The sequence below is a fragment of the Pteropus alecto genome, unplaced genomic scaffold, assembly GCF_000325575.1.
Source record: "Pteropus alecto unplaced genomic scaffold, ASM32557v1 scaffold20, whole genome shotgun sequence".
Lineage (NCBI taxonomy): Eukaryota > Metazoa > Chordata > Mammalia > Chiroptera > Pteropodidae > Pteropus > Pteropus alecto.
In genome coordinates this window covers 9,310,348-9,328,591 of record NW_006436298.1, presented here as the reverse complement: position 1 = coordinate 9,328,591, position 18,244 = coordinate 9,310,348, and the positions used below count along the sequence as shown (strand labels likewise).

Genomic DNA, 18,244 nt, shown 5'->3' with positions numbered 1-18,244 from the left:
GACTCTGGCCTTCTGCTTTCCACACGTCTTTCCCAGACTGCAATCCCTGGGCTCCTCCCCATCTCTTCGTGCCCTTTCCTCATGTAATCCGCCGACTGCTCAACGCCTCCGTGATATTTCTTTTACTTTCCCTTCTCTATACTGTGATCCCAGCAGGTAGGGGACCTCATAGCTTGGCGCAATATTGTGATTTGCTCTTGTGTTTCTGTCTTTCATTATTTATTCGTGTAATACTCAATCCTTCTTTTTAAATTGGATGACTTTAAGGAAAGAAAAAGAATAAGGCCCGCAATCTTTAGTACTGGACAGAAGATAAGATATGGTTCAAATAAGAATAATCCAAGGAAAAAAACAATCCCACAAAAATAGGATTAAAAAACATTAGTGCCATTAAAAAAAAAAAACAAGATAATTCTGTGAAAATTTTTTAAAAAGTAATAATAGTAGTTAATACTTATTGAGTGATTACTATATCCAAGGCATTCTTGTAAGAGCTTCACGTATTGACACATTGAATTAAAACAAACAAAGAAACTATGAAGTAGATGCTCTTTGTATCCCTATTTTATAAGTGAGCAGACTGGGGCACAGAGAGGTTGAGCAACTTGCCCATGGTTGCACAGATCCAAGTGGAGTTATTGAGATGTGAATATAGGACATCTGGCCTCAGAGTCTGTGCTCTTACCCAGGATACTAGGACATCTGTCATGCTTGTGGGACTGGAAGATCAGGGAAATCTTCTTGGAGGAGGGGGCATTAGTAGTTGACCTTGGAGGAAGAGGTTGGAGTTGGATATTTACAAATACGGGGCATGGCATCTCAGCTATATGATCGGAATATTTTCTGAATGCCATCACATCTGTGACTGTCCAAGGTCATCTGTTTCGTTTGAATGACTTAACGTTGCCAAGTGTAGCACTCAGTCTCCATTTGAGAAAGGATAAATAAATAAAATCTATTGCGTTTTACATTTGATTTTCCTATTTTTCTTCGTCTTTTTTTCTTCATGCTGCTCGGCTGTACGTTGCAAGAGTTTGGGAAGATTTGACCAAAATGCAGGAGTGAATAATAGATTCTGAGAATGCAGAATTTCTTCTTTTTGGATCCACTTCCAGTGGAAATCCCCATGCAGATCATATCTTCCATCTGTCTGCTGAAACACAAAGATAAATGCCATGACAAGAGAGCAAGGGAGAGGCTTTTAAAAAATATGGAAGATGCTTGAAAACAGAGAATCTTGCAGGGCATAAGAAAGACTTTTATCTCTTCAGACTCATTTGTCCAGGGACTGTTACCTGCCCCCAGGTTCAATATCATCCTTGAGTAGATGGGATGTGGCCACTGGTAAAACTATTTTCACTGTCTAACTCAGTCCGGAAGCACCAAGAGGTCTTTTCCTCAAAAGGAGACATGCAAATGGCAGTTACAAAGTGCAGGGCAGCAAGGAGGCAGCAAGCGCATTCACCTGAAAAAAATCTGTGCGAGAACCACAGGTGTATTTTACAAGCCGTGAGTTGATTCTTCCGAAAGGCAAAGCAGTGCTTCTCAGGTATCAAAGCTGTATGCCATGCAGCGTGGCCCTTAAAACATTTATGTTGTGTTTATCAGCGACTCGTGACTCCAGGCTCTGAGCTGCGTTCACCAACTGCCTCATTACCCTTCTGCTCCCTCCCTTCCGTTTGCTGCAGCCAGATATTATAACCCTGATTGTTCCAGGCTGTTTCTTGAACATTTATGTGTTTCCTTTAACTGGAAATATCATGTGGTGCAGCCGCCTCCCTTCTGGGACTGGAAGATGAGATATTTTGTAAGCTTGTCTCATCCAACGAAGCACACAGAGAGACGCTTTCCCCTGACCCTTCCCACACACTCCGTCCTCCTCCTCTGAATGCACAATCACTTCCTCCCGAGTCCAGCTCTCACCCCCAGGGTGATAAAGAATGGAAACCCAGCTGAGATGAGTTTCCCTGCTGTGCTGAGTCTCTTGAATTTTAAATATAGGATGTTAGTTCAATCCTCAGGTTTAGTAGGAGAAATGACTGACCCTGACTGGATGTAGATGAATCCGAAGACAGTAGAAATGTATACTTTAACTGACCAAGAAAAATAATCTGAGTTCCTATAAAGTAATTCCTTTTGCAAAGCACAGTGTGGGCTGGGGCCCAGGCACAACCCCTTTTGTCATTGTGGTAGCCAGGTGGCTAGTGGCCAAGCCTTCTGGTGAAGCACCGGGGAGCCAGCCCCAGCACAGGGGGTACCCAGGCTGGGAAAAGCTGAGGGCTACTTTTAGAAATTCTTCTCACAAATCTCCCCTAGCCCTTCTGTGCACAGCTCTTGGGTACATTCATCCGCCCAGGCACTGCGGGCCTTGCTTTGTGCTTGGCGGACCTTTATCTTCCTGGCAAATCACATCATGTAGCTTCCATGGAGTAAACCCAGGCAGAGCCTCACCCCGGTGACTGCCAGTCCACGACTTCAGTGTCTCTACTGTCAAAGAAAAAGCCTATGGACACCTCTGCTCTCATCCAAGACACTATTCATTTTCTTCTTCTTTCTTAGGGGAATGAATAGTGGTGAAAATGAATTCTTTACAGAAGTCACTTTATGTGGCTGCGTTCTGGGAAAATTTGGCCTAGGTTTGGCTCTGATATCGCACTGTCTGTTTTTCTCTTCTGCTACCTCCCCCACTTTTTAAAACATTCGTTACTTCATTTTCATTTTCATTTTATTTTTAAGTGTGCATTATGCAAACCTTACAAAAGCATTAACAAAATTCTAGGGAAAAGGCAGGAAAAACCATCCGCAATCCGACCACCGCAATCAGCCAAGCTGTGTTCAGTTTTTCATCATCTTATTCTACTCAACCATATGAATATGTAACTTTACTGGCATAATTATAGCAGAGATATATTTTTGCACCTACTTTTTTTAAAACTGAACATTACATCATAAGCCTTTTTCCATGCATCATGTAGCATTTACATTTATCTTTCTATCCTTTGCTTATCCATTCCATTGGGTGAATATTATATAATAGACTTAACCGTTTTCCTACATTTAGTCAATATGAATGGCTCCCAATGTCTTGCTGTTATACGAAAGTGCTAACTAATTTTTCCCTTTGGGATTATTTCTGATGATAACTTCCAAAGAGTCTCCCCTCTATTTTTGCTTTGGACCCAGAGGTAAATGTTATTTTCCTGTTTACAGTGTCTTCCGCAGTCTGACCGAGGGCCGGGAGTCTGGTGAGAATTTTCTCCCAGATGCCTTGGGCCATGGGAGACAGACAGGGGTGAAGAGGGGCACAGGCCTTTATAAGGAAGTGGAGAAAACTCACTATGCAGCTAATTAGAAAGTGCCATGAAGCAAGTCTGAACTTTATGGCTTTCCTAGAATCGATGACGATTTCTAGCCAGGCCTGCCTGTTCTCTCGCAGGTGTGTGCAGCCTCCAAGACCATATGGTTTTCGGCTGCACTGGGCCTCATTCTTTGTTCTGTCCATGATCCTGTAACTGAATATCAGTTAATAACTTTTCATAATAATGTAGCTTGGATCAACTTCGAGGTCCAAGAGGGGGCTCTTTACAAAGCTCTCTCTCTCGTCCAGACTCCTGCTGCCTCTCTGGCACACCTGCTGGGAGAAGCAGCCCGGGGGCCATCCCAAGACATGGCAACATCCTCAGCTCACAGAGGGCCAGCTTGCAGGTTCAAGTGGAGAGGCCAGGGCACAGAACTCATTCGTTAGCAGTAACTTGTCTCTCTTGGCATCTGCCAAGAGGGTGTGAGTCTTATGACTCAAAAAAAAAAAAAAAAAAGCCAGAGGTTTTGACCGAAAGTATTTTAAGGCAGTTTCCAACACACTAGCCATCTACAGCTTACGTAAATTGATTCACAGGCACTCCTGAGGGTCTGAAGTCACTTGGGATCTTGAGAATGGCTGGCTTAGCCCTGTGACCAAAGGAATTCTCCACCCCCAACCCCTGCCCCATTAGCTGTGGGATATCTTCCTCTTTTGTCCCTCTTACCCACCCCTACTCCCACTTTAGATGATCCTGCCAACTTTTCTGCTGTCCCCTCTCTCTGGTGGCAGTGACAGGGAATGAATGGGAAGGAGCCGTCATGGCTATGGTCCCCCCACCGCCGGCCCCAACCCTAAGACTCTGCACTCCACCCAGATGTCTAGTGACGCTCTTGAACTAAAGGGGCCAGTGATCCCCGGGAGCTCTGTGTCCCTTTGATTTTACTGCAATGTGTCTGATTATGAGAATTTTGGAAAATACATCTTTCTGGGCCTCATTGCAGATTTACTGAATTTAAATTTCTCAGATGAGTGCCAGAAATGTCCTTGACTCATTCAGATATGTGGTTGTGGGCAATAACTATCTTCATGAACTTGTGCTTTGCTCTTTCACATAAGGCAAGACCATTGTCACTTGACATACATCAGTGTCTTACCTCTGCAGTTTGACAGAGGTGAGGGGAGTGAGAAGGAAGCTTTCAAGAACCTAGAAGTGTGCCCTTTTCATTGTTACCAAGCAGAAAAGCATCTTTTGCAAACTGTCTGCCAGAGACAGGGAGGTGAGGGAAGGCGGGGAACTCTGTTCAACTTGGCAATCAGAGGCGGGCCTAGTTGAAGCAATAGGGAGATAGATGGGCACATGCCTCCTGAAGCCATGAAAAAGAAACAAAGGGATGGGGAGTAAGTATGGGATGGGGAGCTATCCAGGAGCTTTCCAGGGAGAAGGTCCTCACCCCTTAAATGTTCTGGTCTACTCTGCTGGTCATCCAGATGTCCCTGTGCACAAGGCCTAGGAGGCAGCAGAGCATAGGAAGGGAGTTTGTATTTGTCATCTTCACTTGTGCTGTGTCCCCGCCTCCAGCACAGAGCCTGGCCGCGCTCAATCAGTACTTGTCGATTATTAAAAGCTAGCATTTATTTCAGTATTTACAGTGATTAAAGGACTGTGCTAACCATTTATTTGTATTATCTCATTTGATCTGCAGAAGATGGTAGATACTATTATTATCCCCATTTTAGGGATGAAGCTGAGGCAGACTGAGTAATTTGCCCAAGGTTTCACTACAAATATGAGAAAGGTTGGGATTAGGACCCAAGCCACGGTGCACTTCCCCACTTGGTGGTCCTGCTCTCACTCTGTGATGGCCTGTGTGGCTGACCAGTTTTATTCCAAGAGTCAGTCTCTAAGCTGAGGAATATCATGAATCGCATAGGCCTTTGTGAGTTTTCTTAGAGCCTGACCCTAATGTATGATACTTTCCTACAGAAAAATGTCCTCATCATTCCAACATGGGGCTTAGGAAAATCCTCCTGGAGCCTAGCCAAGTGAATGAAAGCTAAAGCACAATTTGGGGTTCTCAATATTCCTCTTGGATGCTATGTTCTTGGATGACATTCCCAAGAAATAAAGCCTAAAGGAATCTTTGACTAGATACTGTGCCAGTTCTTAGAACATCTGCCCTTCATCCCTTTCCTTTCTTCTTGAGATAGTTTTAAGGGCAACTCAGAGGTCAGATTAATTCTGGTTAAGACCTGGGTGGGTCAAAGGTCAAAGGGAGACACTTCTCTGCCAGCTTCGGCATCTATGCTATTTCTTGAATGACCTAGCCAACTCGTCAAAGGTCAAAGGGAGACACTTCTCTGCCAGCTTTGGCATCTATTTCTTGAATGACCTAGCCAACTTTGAGGCTCAGTTTCCTTCAGTTGTCTTCTTAGACCCTTCTAATGGGGACCCAAATCCTCACAGAGGCAGTGGAACCATCCACACAGTTGCCTTGGAGACCTTTTGACAGGGACTTGGGCCACAGACAGAACTCTCCATGATTCTTGTGGACATGAGAAAAGTTCATGAGTAAATGCCAGAGTGAGAAGATTGTCTACTTTGCTCCTTTCCACTCCAAGTTAAACACATCCATCTTCTTCAGTCTCCTCTGGGCCAGTGGGAGGGAGACATCCTGGAGAAAAATCTAGCGAAGTGTTGCTATTAAGCAAGCTGACTTGATGGACATATTATGAGGGAGGGATGGCTCAGCCTTCAGAAATGTTTTACAGCAGGATGTGAGAGGGAGTGAATCTAAAAGCGTGTATGGTGTATGTGTGTGGGGGAGTAGTGATTCAGGAAGGCGCTGAACCATTTCACAGTCGGAAGGGGCAGCCTTTTGCTTCCTAAGCAATGTAGGTAGAGGCAACAGTGACTTCTTGGCAACACAGTTTCTCTCAGATATTCAGCTAAAACCCTTTCTTCATCTAGTTAACCAGTGAATGTTCACTGGTCCCAGGATCATACACTAGCCTAAAAATGTTGGAAGTCATTGGTTTATGTTGCAGACAAATAGAATCTTCGAATGAGAAATGTGTGCGTGTGTGTGCGCGCATGAGTGCACGTGGTGATGGTGGCGTTTTGTGCATGGTGCATGTGTGTCCTGTGGTATGGAGGGTGTGTGTGTGTGTGTGTGGTGTGGGATGTGTAGTGTGTTTTGCAGTGTGGTGTGTGTGGCATGTATGTAGCATGGTATAGGGTAAGGGTGGTGATGATGGTGATGTGTGTGTGCAGTGTGTGGTTATGTGTGTGTTGCATGTGTGGTGTGGTATGTTTGTGATGTAGGTATAGCATGATGATGTGTGTGTGGTGTGATGGTAGGTATTGTGAGCACCCTGGAGGACAGACTCTTACTTCCACTTAGTTAAGTGAAACAGTACATTATGGGTGAACACCAAGCATCTCTCAATATGCTTCTCCCGGTACATATTGTCCACTGCAGATGCAGTCAAGCAGACATCCTAAGATGGAGAGAGAAAATGCTAGATGACACAGGTCCTAGAGTTTTATTTGTGAGAAAATGATGAGTGTGTTCATCTTTGTTTCTCTGAGAACATGACTGGTCTTCTGTACAGTCAGGGACACGCAGTGTTACATGGGGACCTGGGTGAGGTGAACATTCTTAGGGGCTGGCAGCACATCTGCACTTGCTCTCCTCAGTTTCACCTCAGTTAGCCTATGACATTGCCATGAAGCCACCCCATCGCCTCCTACTGGAATAGATGGCACTGGGCAGAGCTGACTCTTATTGTCCCACTGGGATAAAAAGGTCAACATTGACCTGCCCAAAGCACGGTGGGGTCTCAGAAAGAGCAAACACTAGAAAGCTGTAACCAATCCTGCCCCCTGTTGGTCATTCCCAGCCCTCTTCTACCCAATCCACAGTCAAGACTCAACAACCTCATGTCTCCCCAAGGATTCTCTGTGGTTTTATGTTAGGCTCTGGGGTCCCCGATTTACCTCTTACTTACCAACATTTTTCAGAATTTTCTTTGAGTTTACTTTAACACATTGTTAGAACAGAAAAAAGATTTTTGCTTTCTATTATTTGTTTTGTAACTGGCCACATTATCAAGTTACCGGATTTGTTCTAATTATTTGTCAAGATTTAGAGAGCCATTATTTGACTCTCTTACCTTTTGTGATTTGGTATTACAGGAAACTCTGATAATCTAATTTATTTCCACTTTGAATGTAATTCATTTTATATACCAACATGCGTAGGTTTTTATAGTCTTTATTAATTTTTAAAATTTTGTTTTTTAAATTTATTTTTTAGTTGCAGTTGACATATAGTATATTAGTTTCAGGCATACAACACAAAGATTAGATGTTTATGTACTTTATGACGTGATCACCCCAATAAGTCTACTACCCACCTGAAACCATCTTTAAAGTCAAAGTTTAATTTGAGTGTTTACAAAGTCACCAGAGTATGCCTATGTGTAGACCTCTTTTTTCCCAAATAATTTGTATCCTTCTTATAAAAAGTATCAAGTCTTTCTGCAGAGACATCATTGCTGTTCTCTCCTGGGGGAAAAAAAAAGAAATGTCTTCCTGCATTGACCTTTATATCGCATATAGATTGGCTCATTGTGTAATTTTCTTTATCCTTTCCTTGTAAATAGTGAACAAATTTCTCATATCTCTCGTTTATTAGTGTCTAGCTTGCTGTATACTCTATTGTTTCCATTGCATCTTGAATTTGCTAATTTTTTAAATTCTGAAAGTAATCCTTAATAATCTGAGATTATGTCTTCTCAGACCTCTGATTGCCCATGGGTCTCATATTTTTTTGTAAGTGCTTTCTCTGTTTCTTGGGGGTCAGGGCTGTATTTGCTCTGAATCTTAAGAATAGTGCTTTGTTTTCAACGACTTTCTTATGTGTCCAGTGATATTCCTTTCTTCTTCCTTCCCTTCCTTCCGTCCTTCCTTCTTAGCCACAGAGGGAAGTCTATGCATGTCTAATACTAGATGTTGAGATAGATTTTTATCTCAGGATTTTTTTAGATACTCGTCCAAGTATTTCAGTCCCGCACTAAAGAGAAAGATTGAAAGTTTACATTTTCTCTAGTCCAATTTAATTAAACCAAGGTTCTTGCTATTTGTGAAACACAGGGGAAGGATCAGAGGCAGCCATGGCCAGGTGCGTCACGCTCTGGGAAGCTGCACACATGTGTTGTGGGACACTGAAGTTAACTGCTCCTATTTGTAACTGAGGTAAATAGCCTCCTGAATAGATGACTGAATCAATGCCTGTTTATGTGGTCCTGCAGTCCCCATCAGGTGACATTGTGGCAAGATCCCCAGCATGAGCTGGCTCATGTGCACGATTGGGGTTTTCCCAGACCTATTTGCCCCTCAGTTTAACCCTACTCTTAGCCCCTGTCCCATTGACCTTGAAGGTATATATTTGGCTTTTTCAGTGATCACAGTCACTTTCTCCTAGTTGTGTTTTTCTTTCACATACTTGACAGATTGTATTTTCAAAATGGCCACATGCGATCCTCTTCCAGAATTTTGCAACCCTTCCTATCACAAAAAAACAAGCAGTCTCTTTCTCTTGAAAATAATCTGGCCTTTATAAATAGAATGAGATGGAAACAACACTGCATGACTTCTGATGTTAAGGGATGGGGTTGGCAGAGGGTGATCTGGAATTTTGTGGGGAGGGAGATGGTATTAAGAGGTCTGTTTTAGACGTGTAAAGTTTGAGATGCCTGGGATATACATGTCAATATCAACGAAGTAGTCAGCTATATGAGTCTAGACTTTAGGGGAGAGTTTCAAGCCAGAAAACATAAATTTTGGGGTCATTGCTATAAGATGGCATCAGAAGCCATGAGATTAGATGGGAACACCTAAGGAAATGAATAAGGATGGAGAAGATGTTCTGAACTGAACCCTAAGAAACTCTATTCTTTAAAAGGTGGGTGGAGAAGAAAGATTCAGGAACATAGCTTCATAAGGAGTGGACACTGAGGTAAGAGGGAAAACAGGAATGTGGTGTCCTGGAAGCCAAGAAAAGGTACAGGAGGCAGTGGCTATATAGAAGAGATACTATTGAGAGTTTAAGGATAGGGTAGTAAAGTCTTCATGGCACTTGGCAAAATGGAGGTCATCTCTGACATTGACAGGAGACACGTCGGTGAGAGAATGAGAGGTGAGGAAGTGAAGGGCATGTGTGGAAGTAATTCCTTTGAGTTTCCCTATGAAGGGAAGCAGAGGAATGGAGTCGTAGCCAGATGGAGATGCGAGATCAAAAAGGATTAAAAATTTGGGGAGATAATGAACATATTTGTATGCTGATGTGATGTATCTAATAGAGAGAGATTGCTGATAAATGAGATAGGAAGAAATATGGAGAGTATGAACTCTCCAGAGGCTTCTGAGTGTAAGTTCTAAAGCACAGGTGAACTCTGATGTGAGAAGAGACAGAGTTTTGCTTAATTCTGCTACAGATGCTGCACAGATCACCTATTTATATCAATATGTTCCCACATATCTAATATGTTCATAGGAAAAATTGCCAGGCTCAAGACCATGGACATTCTTTAAGGCTCTTGACACGTTTGTAATGCTGCATCCAGAAAAGTTACATCAATTAACATGTCTCATTACTATCTTTCTTTCCTTCGAATATCTTGAAATATGTTTTAGTTATAATTTTTCTTTTACGAATGTTGTTTCCGTCTTTGTACACTTTTAAAATTGGAACATTGATGATTATTAAAATATGTGTGTGTAGGTTTTTGTATGTTAATTGTTTCCTTTGCTATATTTGTGACGTCTATTTCCCAGTTTGCTGTTTGCCTTTTAACTTCTTTGCATGATGCTTTTCTATGCATTTTTCCTTTGTGATTCCTTTGGTTGATTTTATCTTTAGAAAGCATTTTTTTTCGTCCAAGAAGCAGTACTTTATAGAATGATTTTGAAAGCACGAGAATGTTGTGATCTAGATTGTTCCGTACTTCAGTACTATCTATGGAACATATGGCTCAAAATAGAGCAGGTCACCTAACCCCATTGCATTCCCAGCCCTAGGAAATGAAACGTTCCCAGAGAAGATGCATTATATTTCATGTATGCTAAACAGCAAACAACACAACTCAAATAGTCTACATCTAAACGGTTGGCCTTGAAAATCTTCACAAATGAAATTTTTGCAACATCAGAAGCTAAGCCAAGTAAAAACCAACCCACATCATAAAGCCCAAAATGCTGTATCACTTTACCAATTTTCTGGATAAACTTGCTTTTTAGTTGTTTATTTGATGAAATATTCTTCTGTTTCACCCAGAGAAACTTTTGTTCTGTGATCAGAACTAACTAATTAACTAATTAGCTAACTCCCTCCCTCCCTTCCTGTATCATCAGTGTGCAGCATAGGAAATTACGATGCACCTTACAGCTATTATCACAGGAAAAGAAAGTGTCGCTAGTACTTTCTATGTACCTAGTAATGTAGGTAGAGAAATAAACATGAATTAGGCATGGGCACTCACTTTTCTCCATGGTGTGGGTGGTTCAGCCAATCTAAAAGAAGAATCGTAGCTTGGAACCCAGAAGAATATCAGGTCCCCCATGGTGTGGGTAACAGTAAAATCCAGTTGGTGAAGGATTTCTTCTGGAGTCTCTACCACCTGCTATTTCCTCCCCATTCTTACTTCCTTGACACTTCCTTCTCTTTTCCACCTTATACCATCCCTAGACCTGAGCAAAATGGGTCTTGTCCCGGACCCGTGCTTCAGGGGATCTGCTCTTGTTTTCCTTCCCCCCTGACCACGGGCTGAAGAACTCACAGGCTAAAGGTTCATGCCCACCTGGAGCCTGCTCCTCTCTAAGACCTGCTCCAAGTAATCAAGCAGAATTCCCTGCCTCGAAGGTCCTGAGCCATTATGGGCATCTTCCCTGGGTCCAGCCTCTCGTGTTAAGGTCCTCCTCTTAGGTCTGAGAGGTAGCCATGGGTGTGGATGGAGCCTGTACTCCCAGGAGGTGCATCTGTGCATATGAACAAAACCCCTGGTGGTGTGGACACCGAGCCAGGATGGGAAAAGAAAGGGAGCTGGTCCTGACCAAGGCCAAGGCAGGTGACCACTCTCCTTGCATAATGCATTCTGTAATTCCGAGGAATCTAAGAATACTAAATTTACCAACTCTGGACTTCTAGTTTTCTATGAAGATATATTTGTCAGGGTAAAAAGATATTACATCTTTTACTCTGTTCACTTGATATCCAGTCGATTTATAACTTTTAAGTATTTAGACATACAATACATGAATCTTCGTTTGTCCTTTTTGTCCCTGGCCTTGCAAATGTTGGAGTGAGTTTGTCTATGTCCACTTCTCCACCTATTTTCTCTTTTTCTTCTGGTCTTTCCTTTTCAGCCAATCTTCTTTTCTCCTCTGAGCCATATCATTGGGATTTGCTGGGTCCTGGTATCGACCTTCAGGACTGGTGGCGTTGCTGTTTATCATTCTGCTTCCCTGCCTGTCCTATATCATTCCTCCAGCCTGCCGGTTTAAGAACCCTGTGTATAATGATGGCTCTTTCTGAAGGATAAACAGAAAGCTTTATATGGCATAGAGAACATTAATTAATAATGAGCAAGTGAAAATAGACACTAATCACCACTCACATAGGCTCAGGTGTGTCCCTCTTGTCTATTTGCTCTGCCTGATCTCCGTTGCCTACCTCCACATGCCCCTCCTTATATTATTATGAGGGAGTGGTAGGTGGGAAATGGGACAGAAATAGCTGTTGAGCTGCACTTTGGTTTTCATAGGACTCTAGAATGATTTCCTTTATTCCACTGCCAAGGGGTTCTAGATGCCAGTGGTTCTCAAACTGTAACATGTATCAGAATCACCTTCGGGGCTTCTAAAACACTTACTGGGCCCAATCCTCAGAGTTTCTGAATCAGTAGCTGGAAATGGGTGGAGCCCGAGAATTTGCACTTCTAACAATTTCTCAGGTAATGCTGATGGTTCTAGGCCAGGTCATATTCTAAGAACCACAACTAGAGCTCAAGTTTGACTCTCTGTTGCTAATGTGAAATCACTTTCAACTTGTGATCCATGAGCAGATTCTGACTGAATTCAGAACATTGCACAAAGACGAGAAAAGTGATTTGGGACTACAGCTCCTAATCCCACACGCGCCCTGCCCCCTGGACAGGCAGGCAGCTTAGTTAGCAATGGCAGGGGAGCCTCCCACAGAGGCAACTTGAGCCTCAGCTTGGCAGAATATAAAGCAGCCTTGGCCATATCCTTTCCTGCAAATTTCTCTTTAATTGCAAAAATCTGGGTGGCCTTCACACAAGTTGTTTGTACAGCAAAGAAGAAGAGATAAGTTTGGTAACCTTGGAAGACCCAATCTCTTTGTTCCCAGCCTTATGAGAAGTAATGCCGAGAGGAACAAACACTGTGTGTGGGAAACCAGAGAGGGGCTCTGGAGGGTGGACTGGAGAGGACAATGAGGGGGGCGGATTTCCTGAGAGCAAATGTCTCCCAATCTGCCTAAAACCACGTCCTGCTGTGTGAGAGTTCATTAGCTGGAATTCCGTAAATGACAATAGTCTAAATCTCCTGAGCTAGACTCCGGGCCATGATTCATTTTACCAGGTTATAATCACATAGAAAAACAATCTTAGCTCCAACCGCTGGATTATAGCAGCCAGCCCCCCAAAAAATAGCTCTTAAAAGTGAACCTCTTGGGGATTTGCATCTTATAGGGACAAGGAATTCTCTTCTCTGTCAACAGCTAACCACATGGGCTTCAGGGCACTGACTCAAGCAGTGTAATCTCGATCACCAGCCGAGGTGCCTAGGATCTAGTCGTTACTTGCCCATTTTCTCTTGTGTAAATCCACAGGCCAATCATTGGCTATATTTTCCAACCCCACCTTTTCCGAGTGGCTTCTGTTGTGGGTTGCTCTGAGTCTGTTCTGGATCTGTCATACTGTGAGAGCCTCCTCTGCAATGAGGCAGTTTCAGTTTCATAATAACAATAATAGCAATAATAGGTGCTGCTTAGTGAGCATAAACTTTACAGCAGGACCCGTGCCAAGCATTCTTTTGCCATGATCTAATATAATCCCCACAATAATCCGAGGAAATGGGGTTTATCATCCCCAATCTACAGATGAGGAAACCAAGGCTCAGGAGTTAAATAACTTTCCCAAGATCACGCAACCAACAAGTTGTAAAGCTCTGATGGAAACCCAAGCTTGTGCCAATGCTGCTGCCTTTATATTTTGTACTTAATAAATGTTTATTAATCTAAGGCAATCAATGTATCTACATATGTATGAAAAAGAATTTCAGAGACAAGTTCTAACCTCCTGAATTATTTAGAAATAGGAAACTCACTTAACCAAGCACTCTATTTCCCAACCAAGTCAGTTAACTGAATTGTTAGGATATAATCAATACTCAACCATTACCCAGTTACTTGCACTATAAGAGGTAGATTAGTGGACATGGAAACTATAAATAATCAGTACAGCTGTGTTTATGATAAGACTTTGTTGCCTAGTACATGAAAATTTGGTAATATGACAGGCTACCTGAGGGCTATTGCAGGTGGAATCAAAACATCTCTTTTTCTAGGAGTATCTGTGGCTCACGTTTTTCCTGCAGCCTATTCCCATAGACATACCAGGTTGTGTGACAAGCTTCATTCCTTCCCAAAGCAAAGTCTGTGCTCTTAGTATCATCCTACTGGCTTTACACTGGAAGTGTGCATGTATAATGTGCATCGGCAGACTAATGTGTGAGTGATTAGATGAGATGATCTATATGTGAGAAATAGCATCAGCCAAAAAGGGTGTAGGAATGACCAGGCTAGGTTAGACCCTTGTTTGCACATGCGAGTATTATGAGTGGCAAGTTGCCTTTAATGTCAAGTTCACAAGGTCAGGATCAGTTTCTAGAATATCCTAAACCCACTGCAGAGTTTCATTCTGTACAGTTTCTAAAACCTCCTCAAATATGTGGTTTTAATCTATAATAGCGTTGCAAGGTAATAATTCCACACTTTAACTTTATCCTTCCTTTGTTAAAATTCACTTTGGCTAAGTTTTTCAACTTTATTGAGATGCTCTGGAAGAAATATGTTTTTAAAAGTACTCCTGGTTTTAGATTCAGAATACCTAGGTTTGAAACTCAGCTCTGTCACTCATTAGCTGAGAAGGACTTTCAGCCTGGTGGTACACTGAGCTTACATGGGAAATCCCCCACCCCAGTCTAAAGCGTCTCTAAAAATGCTTTAAAAATTAAATAATTTAAAATATCTGCTTGAACCCAAAAGAAAAAGAAGCTCCAAGGACCAGAGATAAAGTGAAAGCCATGTGGGGAAAGAGAGCTGAGGCTACATGGTCTGTGGTGACATACAGAGCAGATGTACGGCTTAGAGGATAAGGTTTTACAACTGACGTGGGAATGACAGTTGTCTTACTTCATGAGTCAGAGGGAGCCAGGACTGGCTTCTCAGGACAAAGCTGAGAACCGAAAAGATTCTCATGGAGGGAGACGAGGGAGTCTCCACCCCATTCCAAGAATGGCACAGACTTGGGCTCCTTGCCCTGGACCATGGGTGGAAACAGAGTTAACTGAGAGTCGAACTCCAATTCTAGGCCACGTGACAGGGCCACGTGGCCTAAATGCTTGTGTGATATGTAGTGTGGGAATCTTGTATGGGAACCCAGAGACCAACCTCGAAACCTGTCCTGGACTGGCGAACCCTGTGGGTTCTGGGCAGAGACAACCATAGCGACACTTCTCAATAACCTTGTGATTACCTCACTGACCAGTGGGAGAAGACACCCTTGCAGTCCTGTCCCCCAGCCTCATGAGTGCACAGGTGCTTTAGGGGAAGACTGCAGGGGGATGTGCAGCATCTGCTCGTGTTAATTTCCACCCCCCCTTCACTGCCCTTTCTCCACACTCTCTCCCACCATGCCCACGTAATAGCCACAGTCCACTAGTTAGCCCCCTGTTTCCTGATAGCAACCCATTTCCTATTCTCTTTCTTCGAAGTGTTAACAGCTATATTCAGATATTCAATCCTTAGTTCCCAGAGTAAATATGGCCACAGAAACATATATCTTGGGGTAACCAAGTCCTGCTTCCTCTGGTGGCAGTCATTGGAGGCACTGTGCTCCGAATATTTCTGTGAAGGCTCTGTGATCCAAACAATGTCTATTCCACAATCTCACTAGTTTGCCCCAATTTTTCCTTTGTTTCTGCCCTTTAGTATGATGTTCTCCTTATTTATGATCTACATGGAAGTAATAGTGCCCTTCTCCATAAGTCTCATACCTCGTTATCTGTCCTTCTCTGATAGCATTTGAAACTTTCTTGTTATATGGTTCCCTTTATGCACCTGTCTCATCTCTGTTCTTAATAATAAGCTCCTTGATTCTGAGTCCAAGGAAAAGGAAAGTCACCGAACCATGCTCTCTCTACCTTCAAATTTTCATATTCTATAGAGGTGTAAAAACCACATTACAAAAACAACGGCTTTTTTCCTTTCCACTATGAAATCACTCCATTCCTTCTCTTTCGGTCTCTAGGTTCCCTTTTGAAACATGGAGCGCTATTTATTCATGATTCTGTTTCCCCTTCAGGGAAGTCTTTCTTATTAATTACCTCAATAGTTAATGTAAATACTGTAGAAATTTGTTATATGTTAAAGCAGATGAAATTGTGTGTGTGTGTGTGTGTGTGTGTGTGTGTGTGTGTTGGGGTTACTTTATGTCAATCTCCCTCTTACAATAAAAGAATGGGGCTGGGCCACGGGAACTCCTTTAATTCTTGCTCCAAATGTTACTGACACAACCAAAGACCTACCTAATGCAGATGAGAAAAGACAACCTGTGTTTCAAAGCCAGTCATGGTGCCCCACCTTCTTGTTTAGGACAGGACTGAACTTTGATCTTCTCTTTAGTGTTACTCACTGTTTATTTCTCACGAGTTTCTGTGTCTGCCCCTTTCCCAGTTCTCATCGATGACCAACACAACTTCCACCAGTTAGGCACTCCCTAAGGTCGAAAGTGATTGATGCCTCTGAAAGACCAGGGCAGGGAGATGATTAGTTCATAATAAACTGCCAGAATAGCTAGAAGATGTTTTAGCCAGGGAGTTTTTTGGTCTCTGGGAATGGAAATCCTTTCGAGGAAGCTCAAGTGAATAGGGAGTTTATTACAGAATGAAAAAAATATCCTATAGAAACACACTTGAAGGAGAGACGGCAGGGCCTCTTAGGAACTGGAAAATCACCGGAAGATTGTATCTCTTTTCCTTGTCTCTACATCTCATTTCATCTTTCTTTATCTATAGCCCCTCTTCCTGATTCACTCATCTACTTGCAGGTGGTTACCATGGCCACTTGCCAATAGCTGCCCCATCCTCTGAGTCTATATGACCTTCCATTTCCCCTCCCCATAGCTAATTGAGGACACTCACTTCCTAAAGCGTATTTCTTGAGGTTTAACAACTGTTCTCTTAGTTTTTCAGGACTCGGTAACTAAAAAATGAAATTGGAAAGTTTCGATCATCCCAAATATAAAAACGAAAGAGCTGCAGTGTTTGTGTTTTCCTAAGTCTAAGGACTGTAGCCCCTTCTAGAGCAGCAATTCTATCTTGCCCTGTGATGTCCTCCCAAAGAGCCCATATCACTGCATGCACCATATTGACTGATGGGTTAAGTGACTGAACGAAGGCTGTGAGGTGATAATTATAGTACTAGAAAAAGTAGGAACAACAGCAACTACAACCATTTCAGTGGCTACTTATCAGAAGTCCCTAGTATTTTATATCCATTACATTACTTAATCATCACTATAAAACTGTGACTATGGCATTATTTTATTACATGGAGAAAAACTTAGATGATTGTTCTTTCATACTAGCAAGACAGTGTGCCTATACAATGCACAACTGTTAGCCAGATCAAGGTAAGTTGGGAGTCTTGCATAGGCAAAGCATTTTGCTGAACTAGTTTTTATTTATGTTAAAGTGTCTTTGCTTAAATAATCTAGTGGTTATTTCTCACTATCGCTATTTATAAATTAGCATCTTTTTATCTCTGCACAAAGTTTAGAGGCTTCAATATAAGGCTCATGTTTGTCCATGTACCCTACCAGTGGATTCAAAACGATACATAACATGTAGTCCATTAAACCACAGGCATGATCAGCGTCCCATAAAGGCAAAAAAGAAAAAAGGACTCTGTGGCTAGTTATACATACAAATCAATGTGTGAGTTCCAGGAAGTTGCATAAAAACAATAACAGCAAGACCATTTTATTCCCTCCACAGTGTAACACAAATAGATATTCAAGACCAGCATTCCAAAGTGTCCCAGTCATTCTTAACTGAGTTTAAATAATAAAGGAAAAGAAATTTCTCACTACCAATAAAAATATTATTTATAGTTCCCTGCTCATAAAAGCTGCATTATTGATCACTGTGTTCTAGTAAGTATTTTACATTTCATTACTATTTACAGTGGCATTAACAATGTTCTCCTTTTGAGACTTCGGTTAGAAACACATCCATTAATCATCGCACTCACCTATTTTTAAATTTTCAAAGTCTGTTGTCCACATCAGATCTCTCTGAAGTGTCTAAATCAATGTGAGGTACTGGATAGAAAAAAAAGTAAGTTGGAAACTTGAGAGTTTTGAAGAGCGTTAAAGAATTTTAAAACACTTGAGTGTTTTAAAGTCATTTGTTAGTGTCACCTGAGACTTCTAGTGGAACCATAATCCTCTGACTTTTACTATCTAAAAAACATTTGAAATGGGACTAATACTTGTTTTCAAAATAATAAATTAGATCTTTTCCTTCCCTCTTAACACAAGTATTGTGGTAAGCTCAAAGTGTAGGAGGTGTCTCTTTCC

At 42.1% G+C, this 18,244-nt stretch overlaps 1 long non-coding RNA gene across 1 annotated transcript in view; it reads left to right on the top strand.

The window, feature by feature from the left end:
• The window catches only part of LOC112480633, a 190,509-nt gene that overhangs the window by 107,838 nt on the left and 64,427 nt on the right, over positions 1-18,244 (top strand). The window lies entirely within an intron of this gene.